Source organism: Lissotriton vulgaris, chromosome 4_1, assembly GCF_964263255.1.
Source record: "Lissotriton vulgaris chromosome 4_1, aLisVul1.2, whole genome shotgun sequence".
NCBI lineage: Eukaryota > Metazoa > Chordata > Amphibia > Caudata > Salamandridae > Lissotriton > Lissotriton vulgaris.
In genome coordinates, this window is record NC_141691.1 from 100186073 (window position 1) to 100206008 (window position 19936).

At 49.8% G+C, this 19936-nt stretch overlaps 1 protein-coding gene and 1 non-coding gene across 3 annotated transcripts in view; both read left to right on the forward strand.

Moving 5' to 3' along the window:
* The window catches only part of LOC147718428 (tumor necrosis factor receptor superfamily member 27-like), a 170209-nt gene that overhangs the window by 91332 nt on the left and 58941 nt on the right, over positions 1-19936 (forward strand). The gene's annotated exons all lie outside the window — the stretch shown is intronic.
* LOC147718429 (U6 spliceosomal RNA) lies at positions 7254-7360 on the forward strand. The gene has a single exon (XR_015295379.1). It is a non-coding gene; the product is annotated as a U6 spliceosomal RNA (small nuclear RNA).

Genomic DNA, 19936 nt, shown 5'->3' on the forward strand with positions numbered 1-19936 from the left:
GTTGTGGAGGATGATGAGAGACATGGGCTTTGAGGAACCTTTAGTCACACTGCTCCGTAGGTTACATGAAGCAACAAATGTATCCATTAGATTTGGCACTGAAGGGGAAATAACGAAATCGATACCTTCAACTGAAGGTGTGCGTCAAGGATGCATCTTGGCGCCTTTCCTCTTCTTGGTCTATACAAATGGTTTAGAACAGTACCTATTAAATCAGGGTTGTGACTTCCCAAAAATTAATGGTAAAAGCATTCCCATGCTTTCTTATGCAGACGATACTGTCCTAATGACATTGACAGGAAACAGCATGCAAGTGTGTTTAGATGCCTTTAACACATTCATGCTTGATCTCGATCTAAAGGTAAATTTTGAAAAATCCTTTGTAATGTCTTGTGGCCCTAAGGGGTCAACCATTAGGAAGTTTGTGGTAAACAACCGCATAATTGGGAAAGTGGGAAATTTCAACTACCTTGGTAATCTGTTTGATAGTAAACTAAGTTGGACACCAGTAATGAAGGTCCGAGCACAGAATATGACAAGGGCGATTGAAGGTATTTTTCGCTTCTGTAGCAAATTGGGGCAAAAGCACATCATGCATCTCAGAACCCTTTATACCTCAAAATGTTTATCTGTAGCCACTTACGGGGCAGGGGTGTGGGGGACTGAAACGCCAGCTGTGATACAGGTGGTGGAAAATAACTTTATAAAAAGGGTCCTATCAGTTCCAAAAAGTTCTTCAAACACTTTCTGCCACAATGAAATCGGTATGGTTAGTGTTTCCGACACAATCCGTTTGTCCCCTTTATTGTTATGGGGTAAAATTTGGCAATCTGAAGACCTGCAACTTACTAAGGATATTATCACTGATTGCTCGGCTTTAGAAAACTCAAAACAGATTCCCTGGTTGTCTTATGTTTGTAACATGTTGAATAAAATTGGACTTAGTTCTTATTTTGACAACCCTGAAAAAATCGAGGGGAATTATAAGGTGGACATAAAGGCAAAGTATCTGAAGTCACTGAACCAGCAGTCTATGGATAATGTTATTGATAATGGTATTACTAACGCCTGTAAACCCCAACCACAGTTCTATCTAAAATTTACCCTTAACGTGCAATGGCGTTTCCTTTTAACAAGGTTTAGACTGGAGATTCTCCATTTTTTATTTGCATTTCCGAAACAAGGGGGTTGGTGTGAGAGGCTGCCCCCTTGTCCTTGTAATAACAGGGATAGGCAAAGTACTTTACATCTGGTCCTTTTTTGCTCCTTGTATAAGGAGCCAAGACTCCGGTTTATTAAACCAATCCTGAACGGGAGACAACCTTGCACTTATAAGGAAGGGTACGAATATTTGTCATCACTATCCTCTGTAGAAATCTGCTGTTCTATGTTAAATTTCATTAGAATCTCACTAAAGATTAGGAAGAACTATGGGTAGTACCACATATATAGAAATTTCTTATCTGAAAATCATGTTCTGTATATTCTTTTATTGTTATCATCATGTCTTTTTAAAAAATTATTTGGTATAATTGTGCTTAATTTAGTATACCTTTTAAACACTATGAGGCAAGATGAATTGTATGTTCATTACTTTTATGATTCATTTTATGTATCGAATAAAGTTTTTGAAACGAAACGAAACAATAAGGCCCTTGGCTTTTCAGTTAACCAACCTACCACAGGGAGGGCCAGGCGCAAACACCTGTGGAGACCCAGGATACCCTAGGTGATGATAGTGCATTTTACACATACACATATCATAACATTTGTTCTGAAAGTTGGAAGTGCATTGACTGATCCTTATATTGGAGGCAGGAGCTTCACCCCTGGAGCCGTCACACATTAAGCAGTGCTCTAGCAACACCTTGATTTCTACGGGTGCTCACGTTTCTAAGTACTGTCTTTGTGAGCACATATGTGAGACTTCCCAAAACCAGCATTTGTTTCATGCTCATACTAAGCAATTTTCTGAAACGTGACAACATGTGTAGCTGGAAGGCCCTTCACAAAGGCCGGCTGGTCATCTTTCTGTTGCTTAGGGCTATATTTGTGACAGACTTGTTCTAATGAGGTGATATAATTGCACAGATAGTGCTAACATGTAAAAATGCCAAAATAATGAAGTAATGTTAACAGAAAATATGCCACATTATGCTTCATAATTTTCCTTTCCTTGCAGCATAATTCAGTCAACCCTGCTGCATAATTTCATCCCCACTACCACATTATTCCAGTGGCTCTGTCATCCTCTCTGTGTGCGGTATGAATAAAGATGGTGTGCGGGCGTCCAAGTGCACATCTTAGAGGGAACACAAGTTGGTAGTTATAGATCAAATCAAACTTCCAGGAGGTTAATGCTGTGTTTCCACTGTGTAGCTGCTTTAGAATCGGCAGCTTGCCTGGACACAGATTTGAATCAGCTACCTCCCATCTATCCTCCAATTGCTGGCTAAATGGGTCTGGATCCCTTTCAAAGCTATGAACCTTGTTCAACGGGTAACATAGTTATTATTGTATAGCACACTATGCAGATACACTGTACTTAGCTACTTAACCTACATCAGAAGACGGTGGATGGGTAGAAAGAAAAGGAATGGTTCAATGGGGCTGATAAATTGACAACACAATTGGTAGAAATGCCATGTTTACACAGATGTACCCAGTGAACATATGGTGTGTGGGCTGGTAAGGCGCAAGGGGTGTATAGAGTTATCTGTGGTGCTTTCCCTCTGTTTGATGGTGTACACTTTCAGGAAACGCTTGCATGCAGAAGAACCTGCTAGGCCACTGGGACAGACATTCTGGTCAATAGGTCCCTGTAGGTCAAAGATCTTGAACCTGGTTGTGGTGTGCAGTGGTTTAGATACAGACACGAGGTTGTGGTGAGCTGAGCTTGGTCGGCCTGAGTGCGGTGAACAAGAAGAGATTTGCAGAGTGGTTGGAAGTGAAAGCAAATGTACTGCCTTGTAAACCTTGGTGCAGAGCTTGCCCAGTGACCCCCAGCTGAGTGACAGCAAGCTTACTGCCAATAGGCATACGTCTGTGTGTGTCTGGGCAGTCTCTTTATAGGATCCTCTAAACAAAAGAAACGAGTCAATCTTTGTGGATCCCCTTATGTACATTGATGTAAATTTACACCCCTCACCTCAGCAGGCTCTCTGAAGCAGCCTGTCAGCCACTAGTTTAGACCTGCACAGAGACCTCATCTGGAATAAACTAAAAATGCATAGACAAGTGCCTATGCGCCTCACAGTTAAGGCAGGGAGCATGGCGCTACCTTGGGTATGGTTTAGTGGCTTTGTACAGTAGTTTGTGTTTGTGCTCCACATTAGGTCTTTGTAAGACTAATCTAAGTTTATTGAGATATATTTCTTCCTCTGTTGCTCCAATCATTCCACAAAAGTCCAGTTCAGTTGAGCACTGGTTGTAAGTCATACTAGCAAAGTGATCCGGCACGTTTGCAGGTATAAACTGCGTCTCACACTAGTTTTCAATTCATTTTTAAGACATTTTTTGTAATTAAACAAAATACATTTCTAAAACGTCGGAATCAGTAAGTCCGTAAGAACTCAGGAGCTGAAAAACAGATTACCTCCTCGTTAGTCTTCCTCGCCACATGATTTACATAGTGAGCTTTAGCTCCACAACAGAACCCTCCAAAGCAAAAAGAAAAAACCTCCCACCCCCTCCCAACATGGCCGACCAGTCCCACCTGACCTCTATAAGAGGCGGACCGGCCCAACCAACAGCCTGTTTTTTTTGTTCTGCGCGATTCTCTCCAGAGGCGCTGTTCAGGTAAGATGGGCCGGCGTGAGCTGGCCCTTGGGTTTTAGGGTTGAGGACCTGCTCTAGCGGTCCCTGGTGCCTTATGCCTAAAAATCCCCCCCCCTCTTCCTTCCCCCGGTCCTATGGGGCCGGTTAGGTGCTGCTCTAGCGTGCCATGGGTTTACAGGGGGGGTGGCGGCCGGGGAGATAGGGTGTTGGTACATTCCCGTGCTCTCCCCAGGTCGTTACTAATGGGCCCTGGCCACTAAGTGGACTTTGGGTCCGGCGCTGGGGGTTCTCCTGTGTGTATGCTGGGGCCCCGGTTACCTTTGAAACGCCTGGCGTGGGTCCTTGGGGCTCGCGCTGTTCTAGCAGTGGATATGGACCTGATATTGCTCGTCCCGATGCCAATTCGCTCTTTAGGGCTCCTCATCGCATTGGCTCCACTTTCACCACTTTCTCCATGCAGCGCGTTTCCCTGGTACTCCTGTCTACTGAAGATTGCTCAGTGGTAGTGCGCATACTTTACATGTGGGAGGCACCGGGTTCTATCCCCGGCATCTCCAGCCTTTTGCCATTCACGCATCACCGTGGGTGGCCCCGGAGTCTTTTCCGCTTCCCGGCCATGCCCCTGTGACCTGGGGTCTGCCGGCGTGTATCGAGCCTCACCTGACGAAAACCTGGTCAGTATTAATATTCCGAGGGATACAATTGCGGGCTCGTTCCTACCTCAGCGGCGGGCCCTCGGGGGTCCTGTGGGCCGGGTCCAGGTATGTGACTGCAGCCTCGGGGCTCGGCGCTGGTCGCTTCCGCCTCCGGACGGGAATTTCAGGATTCCCTAGGTCCCGCGGCTGTTTGCTGTGCTGGGGTTGGCTGGGGGGTTTCCCGCCTCTTGGGGGCGGGGCTTCGCTCGGCCTGGTGCAGCCGGTGTAGCGGCCGGGGCTGTGGGGTGCTCTTACGGGCGGCAGGCACGGCGGCTCGCGGAGCGGTGCAGACGCCCTGAGGGTACAAGGAGCTCGCAGGTAAGGCTTATGCCGTTGGTGGGTCTGCCCCCACGAAGGATCCGTTCCTGCATGTGCAGTGTTGTTTGTTTTGCTAATCCTCCGGCCCCCTCCGCTAGTGTCTGCCGTCCTCGGGCGGCTCTGCTGTTGCACAGATTTGTCCCCGGCGCCTGGGGCGCGTTCAGGAGGGCACAGCTGGTCCGGTTGTCATCCTGGGGGCCCGTGTTTCCCCCGAGGACTGTGGCTGGAGCGTGGAGCCAGATTGATGGCTCAGTGGACTGATGCGTCCACTACAGAGGAGTGGAGGTGGCCTAACGCCTAGGGCGCTCGACCTCGGTCCAGGAGAAGCCGGGTTCGAGTCTCGGCAATGACGCTCACATTCTGGGCATTTCACCTCATACATGTTCGACCTCATAAAGTCCTGGCCATCGGCGGAGCCTTCCCTTTCCTGAGGTGCTCGCTTCGGCTGCATTTTTTTTACTCCAGGGGAATAGTGTACTGAGGTGCGATGCTCAGAGGTTGTTCTTGTACCTTTGGTGCGGACAGCCCTCACAGGCCAGGGTTCGAATCCTGCCATGGCTGTGGAGCTCTCCCATGGTGGTTTGGCCCGGGTACCGGGGTCGGTCCCCTGCCGCGGCGGGTCTTCAGTTCATGGAGTGCCATGGCCCGGTTTTTTCCTCGCCTCGGTGCCTTTCCCACTCGTGGCCTCCCATTCTGCTTCTCTGGGCAATGGCGTGTTTTTATCGCATGCACGGCCCCACGAGGCTTAGGTTGCCTTGCCTCCATCTGAGGGGTGTCCGGGGGGGTCGTCTCACTGGGTGTGCCAGAGGGTACCCCTGCGGCATTGGGCCGTTCCGCCCTGTAGGCGCCTGGTCTCGTTCGCTCTCAGTAAATGAGCTGGGTCGGGCCTGGTTGGTCCCTGGATGGGAGTCGGCCTGGGAATACCGGGTGCGGTGGGCTTTAGGCATTCATACCGGCGCCGTGAGGCCCTTAGGGGGTGTTGTGCGCTTTTCTTGGGTCGCTTACACGACGGAAGTTTTAGCGTGGCCCCTGTGCTGGGTGGTCACGCGCCAGGTTGTGGAGAAGTGTGGCTCAATGGTTAGTGCGGCAGACCCTGATGCAGAGGTCTAGCCCGGGACCAGGGTTCAATTCCCCGCCTCGCCGGGTCTTGGGCTCATTAATTCCACCGGCCTGATTATCCTCGCCTCGGTGCCTATTCCTGCCATGGAGTCCCACTCTGCAGCTCGGGGCAATAGCTTGCTTCATCTCCATGTCGGGCCCCACATCGCTAAGGATGCCTGGCCTCCTCCTTGTGGATGCCCAGGAGTGGACGCCTCACAGGGAAAGCCTGGATGGGTTCCACGGCGGTATTTTACATCCCTAGGGGTGAGGGCGTCTCGCCTTCTCTTGGGTGGGGCCCTTTGACATTCCCCCCGGATTTCGGGGTGTCAGCCTTCACGTGGGGCTGGGCTTCCGGGCCCAGGTTTTCGGGTGCTCGCTTCGGCAGCACATTTACTGAAATTGGCTTTTCCCTGTCTGGTGCGGCCGCTCCCGTTTTTTTTCGCCCCTTGATCCTGGCTTTCGGCCATCTCCCTCCCTGGGATTCCGGGGGGTGGGGAGGGGGGGCTGTCGCCTCCGTTGCGTCCCTTCTTGGGACGTTGCTTTCATGGGCCCTTTGGGCTTCCTGGCCGGTGTCCAGTCTTGCGGTTTTCCGCGGGATCCGCCTTCTCGGAAGGTTGGGGTACCTTCTCCTTCCCTTGTCTCGCCTGTGTTTTTTTTCCTGGGCCTGTGGGTGGGGACTGTGCTCCTGGCCCGCCTGGTGGAGCTTCTTCGCCGGGTGGGGGCCTGGGTGTTCCCTGTATGGACGTATGGTTCTTCTCGGCCTCGTCGTTTTCGTGGGTGAGGCGTCTCGTCAGGTGGTGTCTCTCCTCCGTCGGCTCCCTGCACTATGTGCGGTGGTCCCTCCGGCCCCCGTATCGGGCTTGTCCTCCTTCGGGGGTCGTGTGCCTGGTCACGGTTCTTCCCTCTGGTTCTTTCGGGGGGGTTTGGCCGGGGCGTTTGGGGGTCGTGGGGATCTCCGGCAGTCTCGCAGCTCCTCGTGCTTCAGGGGTTGCTGGCAGTCCTCCTGGCCTGCCGTCTTTTGCACCAGTGCTTCGGGGGTCGGTCGACCTGGCGCATGTCCTGTCCCTTCGGGCTGTCTTTCCCCCGGGGTCCGACTTGGTGGAAGCGATTCGACTGTGTCGGTCCTGGCCTTCGTTGCCTGGTCTCGCCCTGACCCCGGTTGTGTTTCGGCGCCTGGGGCATCGACTCGGTCTGCCTCCGGTGGCTCTGTTCACGGAGGGGGTCTCGGCCCTCCTGCCCAGGTTCTGGTCTCTCCGCCCGGGTCCTGGTGGTTGCCCTGTCTTTCGCTTGACCTTTTCGGTCTACTGTACGCGTTTCCCCCGTGCCCTCTGTTATCGCGGGTCCTCTGCTGGATTCGCTTGGGTGCTCGCATCGGCAGCACATACACTAACTTTGGAACGATACTCTGATGATTTGCGTGGCCCCTGCGCAAGGTTGACACGCGTTTTCGTACAGCGTTCCGTATTGGCTGGGCCGGGGTGCTCCTGGGTGCTCGCTTCGGCTGCGATTGGACTACTGTTGGGACGTTACGGTGCTGTTTGACATGGCCCCGGCGCATGGTTGGCACGCGCATTCGGGTGGCGTTCCTGTTTGATTCCCGGCGGGGTCCGCCGCCCCTGGTACCCTCTCCTTTTGCGAGCTGGCGGTTCAGGCCTACGGGCGGATCCCGGTCCTTCCCGTTCCGTGGTTGGTCCGGTGTCGGTGTTGGCCGGCTCCTTCGGCTGGCCTGACTCCGTCTGCAGGTCTGATTCTGGCGCGTTGTGATGCCCGCGCCTCCGTGGACCCCTTGCGGGTCTTGGATTTCCCGGCTATGGGGTTTCCCTTGGGCGTGGCTCCTTCTTCCCGGGGGGCCCGAGTGGCTGCCTTGCGGGCCTTCCGCAGTCCGGTGTTCGACGGGCTGGTTTCCCTGGTGGCTCGCTTGGCTCTGGAGTTTGTTTCTCCGTCGCCCTCGGGCGGTCTGCCTGTCCCCCCCTTGGGTTCTCTCTCTCGTTCTACGAGCTCTTCAGGGTCCGCCCTTGGTGCCCCTGGCCTCGGTGGCTTTGCGGTTCCTCACCTTTTCGGTGGGTTTATTCTTGGTGGCAGGGGTGTCTGCTGGGCGGAGGGGCGTGCGGGGGTCGTGCCTCCGCTCCCCTCCCTTCTTGCGGGTTTTGCCGGGCGGGTTGTCCCTCCGGCGTGTCCCCCGTTTCCTTCCCGGGGTTCCTTCCCTGGTGTCCCTGGCTCGGGTGGTGTCTTTACCGCCTTTCCCTGCCGACGAGGTTCCTCTCGTGTCCGTGCAGGTTGTCCGGTGTGCGGTTTTGGTTTCTCTTGACCGCTCGTCTTCCCTTTCCCGGTGGGATGGCCTGTTTGTGTCTTTTGGGCCCGGTTCGTTCGGGCCTCTAGCCCTCTCTTTCCACCTTGGTTCGCTGGCTTACACAGGCTATCGTCCTTCCCTACGCTTCGCTGGGTTCGGTGGATCCGGCGGGGGTCCAGGGTCGGTCCACGGGGTGTGGCTCTGTGTCCTGGGCCCCCTTCAGGGGTGTCTCCTCTGTGGAGTTGTTCTCGGGCTTCGTCCTGGTCGTCCCCCGCCTTGTTCGTTGGTCTCTAGCAGTCCCGGGGGGACTTCGCTGGGGCCGTTCTGAGTGCTGGAGCTGCGGCTCCTGGTTGGCCTTCTTTTCCTTGAGGTCTTGATTTCAGGTTTCCTGTGATCCCTGTTTTCTTTTCATTTATTCAACCTTGTGTTGGTTTCTCTGCATCACCGTGTGGTGTTGTTCTTATGGTGGTCAATGAAGCCTTGTTGGCTTGGGTATTTGCTCACTATGTAAATCATGTGGCGAGGAAGACTAACGAGGAGGTAATGCCCCGGTTACTTACCGGTAATCTTCATTACTCCGAGTATAGTCTTCCTCGCCACATGAGTTCCCTCCCCCCCTCCCTGTCTGGCTATCGGCTTCATTGTTTGCTTGGTAGATCAGGCTGTTGGTTGGGCCGGTCCGCCTCTTATAGAGGTCAGGTGGGACTGGTCGGCCATGTTGGGAGGGGGTGGGAGGTTTTTTCTTTTTGCTTTGGAGGGTTCTGTTGTGGAGCTAAAGCTCACTATGTAAATCATGTGGCGAGGAAGACTATACTCGGAGTAATGAAGATTACCGGTAAGTAACCGGGGCATTACCCCCTAGTCTCTCAGTTGTGAAATACCGTAAAACTGTAAAACTGTTACCATTTTATTAACATTTTAATAAATCTCAATTGTACTGTATAAAATTATAATATCATTGGGTTGGCCTCATAGGCCCTATGGCTACTGCAGTCGTCATTATGCTTGGGTGGGAGCATGTGTGGGATTCAAATGTTGTTTATCTGGATCGAGTTCTGGTGCCATGCTTGAGGGCCAGAGAAGTAGAGATATACACAGGGTAGCCAGACTAACCCACATTGATCCTGGGCAAATTTACAAATACACAAAGCAGGGGTTCCTGAGGGTCAGATGCACCTATTCCCATTTAAATCCTCAATAATATTATTAGCCATCTGGAATATGTGTTTCAAAATATATAATTTGTACAACTATTGCAAAACCCCGGTGTGATAAAATGCATCGATCTGGTTCATCATAGTGTCCAAAACATGAGAAAAAAAGTTTTCAATATATTTAATCAAAGATTCAACATAATTTATCACATACAATCTTCCGAACATCTTCATTACAGGAATTGGTCTAATAGATTCAACATTTATCACGCATCTTGCAGTCCTTATATACATATTTATACAGTCAAGGGTATTGCTGAACCGGCCCTCTTAACACCGTTAGTGGAAACCAATAATAAACCCGGCTGCGGCAGGCTGAACAATTGCTATACACTTAAGGAAGCTTAATCAAGCTAGCATAGTCGGCCCTAAACCACTAGATGAGCAGAAGGAACTACAGCATTCAGTGGGCTCTGGTTTTATCCATCCAATTAATTCGAATGAAAAAGAGGCAGTTTTTATTGTAAATTGTGTTGCACCTAAATGTTTTTCTAAAACTCTAACGGCTGAGGGGGTTCAGCTCTCAACCGTCCCTCTTTCATTTTGAAAGATCTGTGACCCCGCTTAGATGGAATGTTGCAGGTAACAGGCCAAAGCTGGGTGATACGGATTGGGGTACTTTGGTAGATTCAATCAATCATGGGTTTGTATAGCGCAAGCTACTCACCGGAACGGGTCTCAAGGTGCGGTGGTGGAGTGGGGTAGGCGAGAGGGGGGGTTCTGCCGATCCTACAGGATCACTGAGTTTCATCGAAGAGCCAGGCCTTGAGGTCCTTTAGGAATTTGAGGAGCGTTGCAGCTTTTCAGAGGTTGAGAGGGAGGGAGTTCCATGCCTTGGCCGCGAGGAGGGAGAAGGAGCACCCTCCTGTTCTGCTCTTCTTGATCCGAGGTACAGCTGCGAGGGAGAGCTGGGCTAAGTGTAGAGAGGGCTGGGGATCGTGGAACACGTGGCAGTGGTTCAGGTTGGCGGGCCTGGTGTTGAGGACGGTCTTGTGTGCGTGAGTGAGAAGCTTAACGGTGATTCTTTTCTCGACGGTTAGCCAATACAGGGTCCGTAGGTGTTGGCTGATGTGGCAGTGGCGTGTTAGGTTAATTACTTGTCTAGCAGCAGCATTCTGGAGTTTGCGGTGAGGTTCTTGTTGATCCCAGCATAGAGTGCGTTGCTGTAGTCCAGTCTACTGCTGATGAGGGCATGTGTGACCATTTTCCTGTGTTCGGGAGGGATTCACTTGAAGGTCTTGCAGAGTAGGCGGAGGGTGTGGAAGCAGGAGTAGGTGATAGAGTTGACCTGTTGGTCCATTTTGAGTTTGGAGTCCAGGATGATCCTGAGGTTGCATACGTGGCCAGTGGGGGCTGGTGGGTACCCGAGGGCGGGTGGCCACCAGGTGTCATTCAAGATGTCAGGGTGTGGGCCAATGATGGGTATCTCTGTTTTGTCTGTGATGAGTTGAAGGCAGCTGCTCTTCATACATCTGGGAATGCCATCCATTCCGTCTTCAAAGTTGCTTTTGGTGATGTCGGGTTCATTGGATAGGGAGAGGATGAGTTGGGTGTTGATTGCGTATGATGTAATGTTGAGTCTGTGTGATCTGACGATGGCTGAGAGCAGGACCATGTATATGTTGAACAGGGTCGGACTGATATAGGATCCTTCTGGGACTCCGCAGGTGGTTGGTTCTGAGCAGAATGGAAGGAGTCTGACTTGTTGCGTTCTGCCGGGGAGTAAAGAGAGGATCCAGTCTAGGGCCTTGTTCCGGATTCCCGCGTCGTGGAGTCTGCGGGCTAGGGTGCAGTGAGAGACGGTGTCAAAGGCAACAGAGACAAGGAGGATGAGGACCACAGTCTCTCTTCTGTCAGGGAGGGTGCAGATGTCGTCTGTTACTACGAGGAGTGTGGTTTCTGTGTTGTGGTTCTTCCTGAAACCTGATTGGGAGGAGTCGAGGATGTTGTTCTCTTCGACGAAGGCAGCAAGTTGGCTGTTGACAGCTTTTTCCATGACTTTGGCTGGGTAAGGGAGTAGGGAAATCAGTCAGAACTTCTTGAGGTCGGTGGGTTCCACTGAAAGTATTTTCAGGAGAGGGTTTATCTTGGCGTGTTTCCAATGATCGGGGAAGGAGGCGGTCTTGAAGGAGCAGTTGATTATTCGTTGAAGTTCGGGGGCGATGATGTCTGCGGCTTTGCAGTAGATATGGTGGGGGCAGGGGCCCATGGGTGCCCCGGAGTGAGTGGTCTTCATTATTCTCAGAGTTTCTTCGATGCTGAAGGCGGTCCAGTTGTTAAGTGTTGGTTGCCTGCTGCTGGGAGTGGTGGAAGAGGGTTCCTCGTGGGTGTTGTTGACATTGATGTTGTCATAGATGGTCTTGATTTTGTGGTGGACGAAAGTGCTGAGTCTGTGACAGAGGTCCTGGGAGGGGGTGACGTCTGTGGACTCTCTGTTGGGTTAGGCAAACTCTTAGATGATGCTGAAGAGTTTCTTGCTGTTATGTGCGTTGTTGGAGATTCTGTCCTTAAGTGCTTCCTTCCTGGAGAGTCTGATGAGCTTGTGATGGGACGCGGTAGCTGTTTTGATGTTGTCAAGGTCTATCTGGGTTTTGGAGTTCCTCCGCAGTTTTATGAGACGTCTGCAGGTGCGTGTGGAGTCTTGGAACTCAGTGGAAAACCAGCTGGTGTGTATGTTTCAAGAAACCTGGGCTATCCGTGAGATATAGCGACAAGGTTATTGAAACTGCTATGTGTTAGCTAAAAAGTCAACAGCTGGCCGGCCTTCAGGTGGACTAAAAATATGAGTTTAGACGTCCCTGGTTTGCAGTGTAAAAACAATTGCCACCAGGTCTCCTGATATACTTGCCCTAAAAGTTTACCTTAAGGTCAAAAAATAATTTTTTTACTTAATGTTTAAGATAGAAGTTCTACACACTCTACGGAGTGTATCACTTTAAATTGTCTGAGGAATGTTATTAGTGCGCATAGCAGGGATTCGGCCTTATAATTGGGGGGGATTTCAATGCCATTTTTAAACCATCCCGATTACTTATGGAGGTGGCTAGGGAAGAAAATTATTATTGGGGCATCCCGGTTCTGCCAACTTCTCCCCCCAAAAAATCCCTCCAAATCAGACATACAAGTAGCAGATAATTCCATATCATTTGGTGTCCGTGATTGTAATGGTTGTACTCTTTCAGATCGTCTTGTCACTCCTATGTTTAAGAGAGGTTCCTAAAGTACTGAAGGACTGGGTTCTGCTAAGACCCAGCGGTGCCAGGGATAACACCTAAAACCTTCGTGGGTAACCTGTTCCGGCGTACAAATGACAGAGACACGGGACACTTCCTTCGGCGTCAAAGATTCGAGGTTTATTACTGCAGGGAACACAGAAGTCACAAGAAGTACAACATGTGTAGGTTCGAGGAGTCTGATTCAAATTGTATCTGTGGATCGCTCTTCTTATACAGTTTTCCAGCATAGGATAACATGGTGCACAAAGGTTTACAACTTGGTTCCCATCGTAAAAGTCATAAGGGGTCGCTTTCATGTATTCAGGGCCCGGAACATAATCACAGTAACATTTGGCAGTTCCCAACTGTAAAAGCACATCTTCCCACCATAAGTACATTCCAATCAGTAGTAAACGAATCGAGGAAGAGACAAAAACAGGTGCAGAGGAAGATGAGAACAGTGAGCAGATCGGAAAGGGTGTAAAAGGGGTGGTACCAGGAAACACGAGTTTCAGGCATCAAAGGGGACGTGCTTAATGAATGTACGACTAAGACAATAGAGCGGCACGGCAAGATGAGCCTCGAGCGGGGCCATCTGCCTTACAGTGCCATCCCCCTCATCATAAAGACACCTCCAAAGGAAACGTGTCTTCCGCAAGAGCTTGGGAATCCCAGGGTCGCGAAGCGGACAGCGTCCGTTCGCTGGCTACTTGAGGGCAAGAAACAAAATGGATGCCGTATCTGAGATGGAACCCGTGGGTTCAGATGAAGAAACCCACGAAACAAACAAACGGTTCAGGTTAGCACAGCGTAAACACGTACACCCACTAAACTCGTCATTTGCGGTTCATAGATACCAGACTCGACCATATTCGTGTGAGTCAAAAACACCACTTACAATTGTCACGGAACCTCAGACGCTCCTTTTGCCCTCATGTAGGCAAGCACTAGTCGGAATCATAATCGATCGCGATATTCATCAGACCATCCAGATGCTGCTGTAACATAATTCTATCCATCAATGCTTCCTTGGTAACAGGCGGCTGCCTTATACACGTCGTAGCACAGAGGCCACATAAAGCAGGGCCACACTGCACACAAAGACAACACGTGAACAGGAATGCTACAACAATCCCGATGATCATCAGAATCTACCAACCCCAAGTCGACATCAGGCCCCAAAACCACCCGAGTAGCGTCCAATCCCCTACGTCCACGTGTATGGACTCGGAGATCTTATGCAACTTCGAGATGGCTTGATAGACAGTCGGAGCGTTGTCTGGAATGAATACACAACAACTCGAATGGATCACTCTACATACTCCACCTCGATCTGCTAAGACAACGTCTAAAACCATACGATTTTGTAACGTCATCAACCTTTCCGCCTGAAGCTCTGCTGTAATGTTGCCAAGGGCACTGGCAGTGATATTAGCTGTCGATTCCACCACTCGAGTCAATTGTCTCAGGTTCCTGCTATTGATCATAGGACCCCAAAACGGAAAGAAACCCTTGAAAAAGTCTCCTGCCTCTTGACCGGCAGTGTCCTCTTCGCTAATCACGCCCCTCACAACTCTGGTCTTGTGGTAATCGGAGGCGACTGTAAAAGTCGGTGGCAACAAGTTTGCAATATAACAGGTGCCCGCAAAGTCAAGGGGCAACCACGTATATGCACGGTCATAACAGACAAAATACGTACCCTTGGCAGTCAGGAGAACAGGGGAAGAGAGCATTGGTAAGACATACGTCTCAGAGCAAACACTCTCTCCAAGGTGAGCCCTCTGATTTCGACCACGGCCATTTAGACAGAAATTACCAAGGTGGGGTACGACCCATATTGGAGACGAGCTCCTAAGCTGTCTCTCGCCCACGAGCGCACTATACTCAGCCTCACTAAGATCCCTATAGGCTCGCACCTCTTCCTCTGGGATAAGCGACGGCTCATAGATATCCCTATCTAAATCTGCAATCGCTATTGCCAAAGACTTATGGTACGGACCAGGACCAAAGTGTGGAGGACGTGGCTCTTGATTGGGGTAAGAATCTAGTACACTTCGAAACATTGTTTGCAATGCTCGGGCTGAACCCTGGGAACTATAAGGGAGGACCAAGTAAGGAATTCCCTTATCGGTGGTATGTGGCAATAACCCGCACACCCAACAATTGGTAATGTTCACCACTAACTGATGCTGATGAAGGAGCTGAATGAAAGAATTGTTCATGAATTCCGCACGTGTAACCTGCTCGTGTTGGGGTAAGATGTAGAAGGAATTGGGAGAAACAGTTGTAGTAAATTTAGGTTCAGGAGGAGGGGTAGGTGAGGCAGAAGGCAACAATGACTGTATCATGTAATACACCCCACCCACCAATAACGAAGAAACAGTTAAGAATAGAAGGAACACCTGAAACATGAAGCATTTTGTATGTGCGATTCTACGCAACTCGAATCTTCTAGCCTGAGCCTTTTCCATGTCCATCAGCTTCGAGAAAGCCATCCTCTAAAACCGTCCGCTACGTTTTTGACGCACTTCGTTCTGTGTAGCAATAGTCAATCCCCAGGAGTTCCTAGGAATCGACGGTCTCTGACCTAGTGTCAAGACCTACTAACCAGAAGGAAGTACCCGCGCGGCCTTACGGTCCACCCGGATGTAAGGTATCTTTAATCAACAATATGTACAAAATCTGCTAGCTGTGGAAGCAAAACACATATGTGGAAAAGACTCAGATTTACAAAAATCACAATTATATATATGTGTGTTCAACTGGTCAGTGATAATGGGGTAACATAGATGTCCAGGGGAGAGAGCAAATATTCAAATTTTATTAGTCTTTAGGGTTGGAGCGGAGAAAATATCGGCTTCTCCCAGGACGTGTCTGCTCGTCAAACAATTGGTCCGATGATAAGACAGAGTTCTGTTGATCAGTCAATTGTTCAGATCTTGAGTTTTGTGATGACAAATGTTCAACAGTATCGTTCTGCTGCACTGAGGTGTCTCCGACAGGCTTAGCGTCGCTAAAAGGGACAAAGTTCGGAGCAGCTTCGGTCTCAGACGATGCAATGCCCTTCTTCACCTACGAGTCTGCTGGTAAAGGTATAGGTACCTTTTTAGTATGGGTGGCATGCACCCAGTTTTTGCGTCCTTCCAAACGAACAGCAGTCCTCGTGGCAAGAAGAACTTGGTGGGGTCCAGTAAACCGAGGCTCAAGGTTGTGCTTCCGGCTGAAGTTTCTCGTCACCACCCAGTCTCCAGGCTGGAGCTGGTGGCCTGGACCCTCCGTCTGCGTCGGCAGTGCTTCAAAGACCTGTTGGTGAATTAACCTCAGTTTAGCAGTCAGATCATGAAGATAATCGATCAACATTGGGTACTCAAGATCAGAAAACACACCGAGTCTAGGGACCCTCCAAACATTTGCAGGGCGGCCGAACACAATCTCATAGGGGCAGAGCCCTACTCGGGAGTGTACAGTCGCCCTAGTTGACAGAAGAGCTAAGGGCAAAGCGTCAGGCCATGAAAGACCAGTCGTAGCCTGAACCTTCGCTAACTTCAGTTTGAGGGTGCCATTGTACACTTCAACCAAACCTGCTGACTGAGGATGATTGGCGCTATGGAATTTTTGTGTAATTCCAAGGCCCTTACACACATTCTTCATCACACTCCCCACACACTCACTTCCGTTATCAGACCATACAATTCGTGGCATTCCATACCGAGGAAAGTATTCCTTCAGTAGGATTTTTGCAGTGGACAGAGCAGTGTTGTCTTTGAGAGGGTAGGCTTCGATCCATCGGGAGAATGCGCAAACCACCACTAAAACGTACTTCAGGTTATTGCATCGCTCCATATGGATGAAGTCTAGCTGAATCACCTCAAAGGGACATGAAGGGGGAGCAAAATGGCCAGGGGGTGTAGGAGTTCCCTTACCAGGATTGTACAGCATGCATATCATACAATTCTTAACCAATCTCTCAGCACACTTAGTAATACCATCATTCTTCCACACAGGGGACAACAACTTGCAGATACCTTTTGCACTAATATGTGCCAAACCGTGTGCCATCGTCACAACAGCCAGCGCATACGCATCCGGCAACATCCACCTCTTATGTTCCGACAAATCAATCCAGCAGCCATTCACATCCAACTTTCCCGTACTCTCTTTCCACTTCGTCTTTTCAGTCTCAGTGGCCTCATTCTGAATCGCTTTCACACTCTCCATAGTGTCCTCACACATACCAGTTTCTGCAGGCCACCTTACCGAACTCGTCACATACATTTTAGTGCTAAGGTTCCGGGCAGTCTCCTTAGCAATCTCATCCGCAAACGCATTGCCATGACCAACATCATCCGTCACCTTACGGTGTGCACTGCATTTAATAATCGCCACCTGCTTAGGCAATGTAAGTGCATCCAAAAGATCATTCACGAGCTGTCCGTGCTGAATCTTCGTACCATGCGATGTCATGAAGTCTCTCTCTCGCCACAATCGTCCAAAACTATGCGCAAGACCAAACGCGTATTGACTATCAGTAAACACATTCACCCGCTTCCCTTTCGACCACACACACGCTCTAGTGAAGGCAATCAGCTCTGCCGCTTGTGCAGAATTCTGATTCAATCTCGCAGTCTCCACAACCGTACTCAATGTTACCACAGCATACGCAGTCGTCACATCACCATTCGACAACTTAAAAAACGACCCATCCACATACAGGGTCCCATCGGGATCTTCCAGTGGAGTATTTTTCAAATCAACACGACATTTTGTTTCCTCCTCAGTTCGTAAGTAGCAGTCGTGAGGCGCTACTTCGTCTGACTCCATACTGATCGGCAACAACGTTGCCGGGTTCAGGACATAACAGCGCTTTATCTGAATGTGACTTGCCAAAAGCGTCAATTCGTACCCAGACAACCTTGCACTCGTCAGATGTTGGGTTTTCGTACGATTCAAGAGAGTGTCAACTGCATGCAGAACCACCACCGTAAGCATATTATCCATGACTAATCCTGCAGATTGTCGGATGGACACCGCAGCTGCCGCCGTTGCTCTCAAACAACTCGGCAATGCTCCAGCTACTGGGTCCAAGGTCGAGGAAAAATATGCACATGGACGTTGCTTACCACCGAATTGTTGCGTCAAAACACTCAACGCACAACCTTCCCTCTCGTGAACGTATAGTGTAAACGGCTTACTGTAGTCAGGGGTACCTAACACAGGGGCCGAACACAACGCGTCACGCAGTTCAGAAAAACTTTTTTGACATTCTTCCGTCCATGGTAAAGGAGTTGGAACATCCTTACACGTAAGAGCTACCAATGGTTTCGCTAGCAATGAAAAATTTGGAATCCATTGCCTGCAGTATGACGTGATACCTAAAAAGGCAAGCACATCTCTCTGAGTTGTTGGCACAGTCATTCGAGCAATCGCTGCAATTCTCTCTGGGGTCAACCTTCTTCCCTCCTTTGACAATAAGTGACCTAGGTAGGTTACTTCTTGACAACAATATTGCAGTTTAGAAGGTGACACCTTGTGATGTAAGTCACAAAGGTGCTGCAACAACGACACCGTAGCAATTCTGCAAATGTCCTGAGTATCCGCAGCCACCAATAAGTCATCTACATATTGGATCAAGGCCGCACCGGCCGGCAACACAAACGCATCAAGTTGACTCTTCAAGGCTTGACTGTATATTGATGGACTCTCACAGTAGCCCTGAGGAGCACGTTTGAACCTAAAGCTGCGACCACCAAGAGAGAAACCGAAAAGGTCTCTACTTTCCTCAGCAATCGGAATGCTGAAGAATGCATTCTTCAGATCGATCACTGAGAACCACGATGCAGATGCTGGAATCAGAGTCAGTAGAGCCGTAATGTCAGGCACCACAGGGAACTGAGGAATCACAATTTTATTCACCTCCCGTAAATCAATAACAAAACGATAAACAGGAGGCTTAGATGGATCAGTACGCTTCAGAATGGGTAGCACAGGACTATTGCACACGTTTCCCCGAGTCTCCTCAATAACATCTTTCTCGATCAAATCGTAGATGATTGCTAACAGCGCTCGTTCACCATCAAGGGAGATACGATACTGGGGAAAACGTGGCAAACGCACATTAGATTTCAAGTGAACAACATAAGGGGAGATATCAAGCAGGCCCACGTCATTGGGACCTGTCGCCCACAAGGATGCAGGAAGAGAACTCAATTCCGGTGGAAGCTTGTCGAGGGACAAGTACATAGGAGAGATAACTTTCTCACCCAATGTAAGCTTTACCCCCGCAGGAGAGCAATACAAAGTCGCATACAGACGTTTCAGCAAATCCAGGCCTAAAAGATTCTCACCACAACCAGTAGTCAAAATCAAGGGAGCTTTCAGCTCACGAGGCCCAATTGTAAGGGGCAAAGGGCACAAAACCGGATTGCTAACAGGGGCGCCAGAGAATCCAACGGAAACATTTGTTAAGCCAGACAAAGGTGCGCCAGGGAGTTTCGAATGCATGATGGAACTTTTCGCTGCACCAGTGTCCCACAGAAAAGGCTCAACGACGCCCGAGGTGGCAACTGCGACGTAAGGCCCTCTCTGATCGACCGGAACTGATACTACTCCCTCTCTTTGTCTATGGCTATCCTAGTAATTACCGTCGTCAGTGTTGTGATCGACGTAATAATCGTCTACATTGTACTGAGCAGATCTGCTTTGCGATGATCCACGCTGATCAAAACAATTGTTAGAATCGGAAGAATTATTGGAAAGATCAGTTTGAACACCACGACCTCTACCACGTGATGCCTGTTGAGGACTGCTACGACCTCCTCTAGATGAGTTACCACTGTTTCGATCACGCAAGACTGGACAATCGAATTTCAGATGACCCTCGTTCCTACAATAGGCACACTGATTGTACCCCAATGAAGATCTCTCTGAAGAGGAATCATTTCGTGATTGTGACCTATTCGACTGAGACTGCGATCGATTCCGCTGTTGCAAATCATTCTGATTCGAACGTGGAGGATACGCTTGTTGCAACAACACTTTAGTTTTGAGCTCTTTCGTCTTCTTATCGGCACGATCATTTTCCTCTTTCTCTCTATTCTCATAATATTGGGCCGTAGCCAGTATTTGAGCAGAAGTAGAAACAGCCCACGCACTCTCAGAATTTCTTAATTTGTTGCTTAAGTCCGGCAACAAATTAGACACAAATTTGTCCACGAACAACCTCTGACCTCCCTCAGTGCCCATATCCTGACCACTATGATCGATGAATGCCTCCTCAAATCTCGTAAAGAAATCAGAGACACTCTCGTCCTTCTTCTGTTTGCAAGC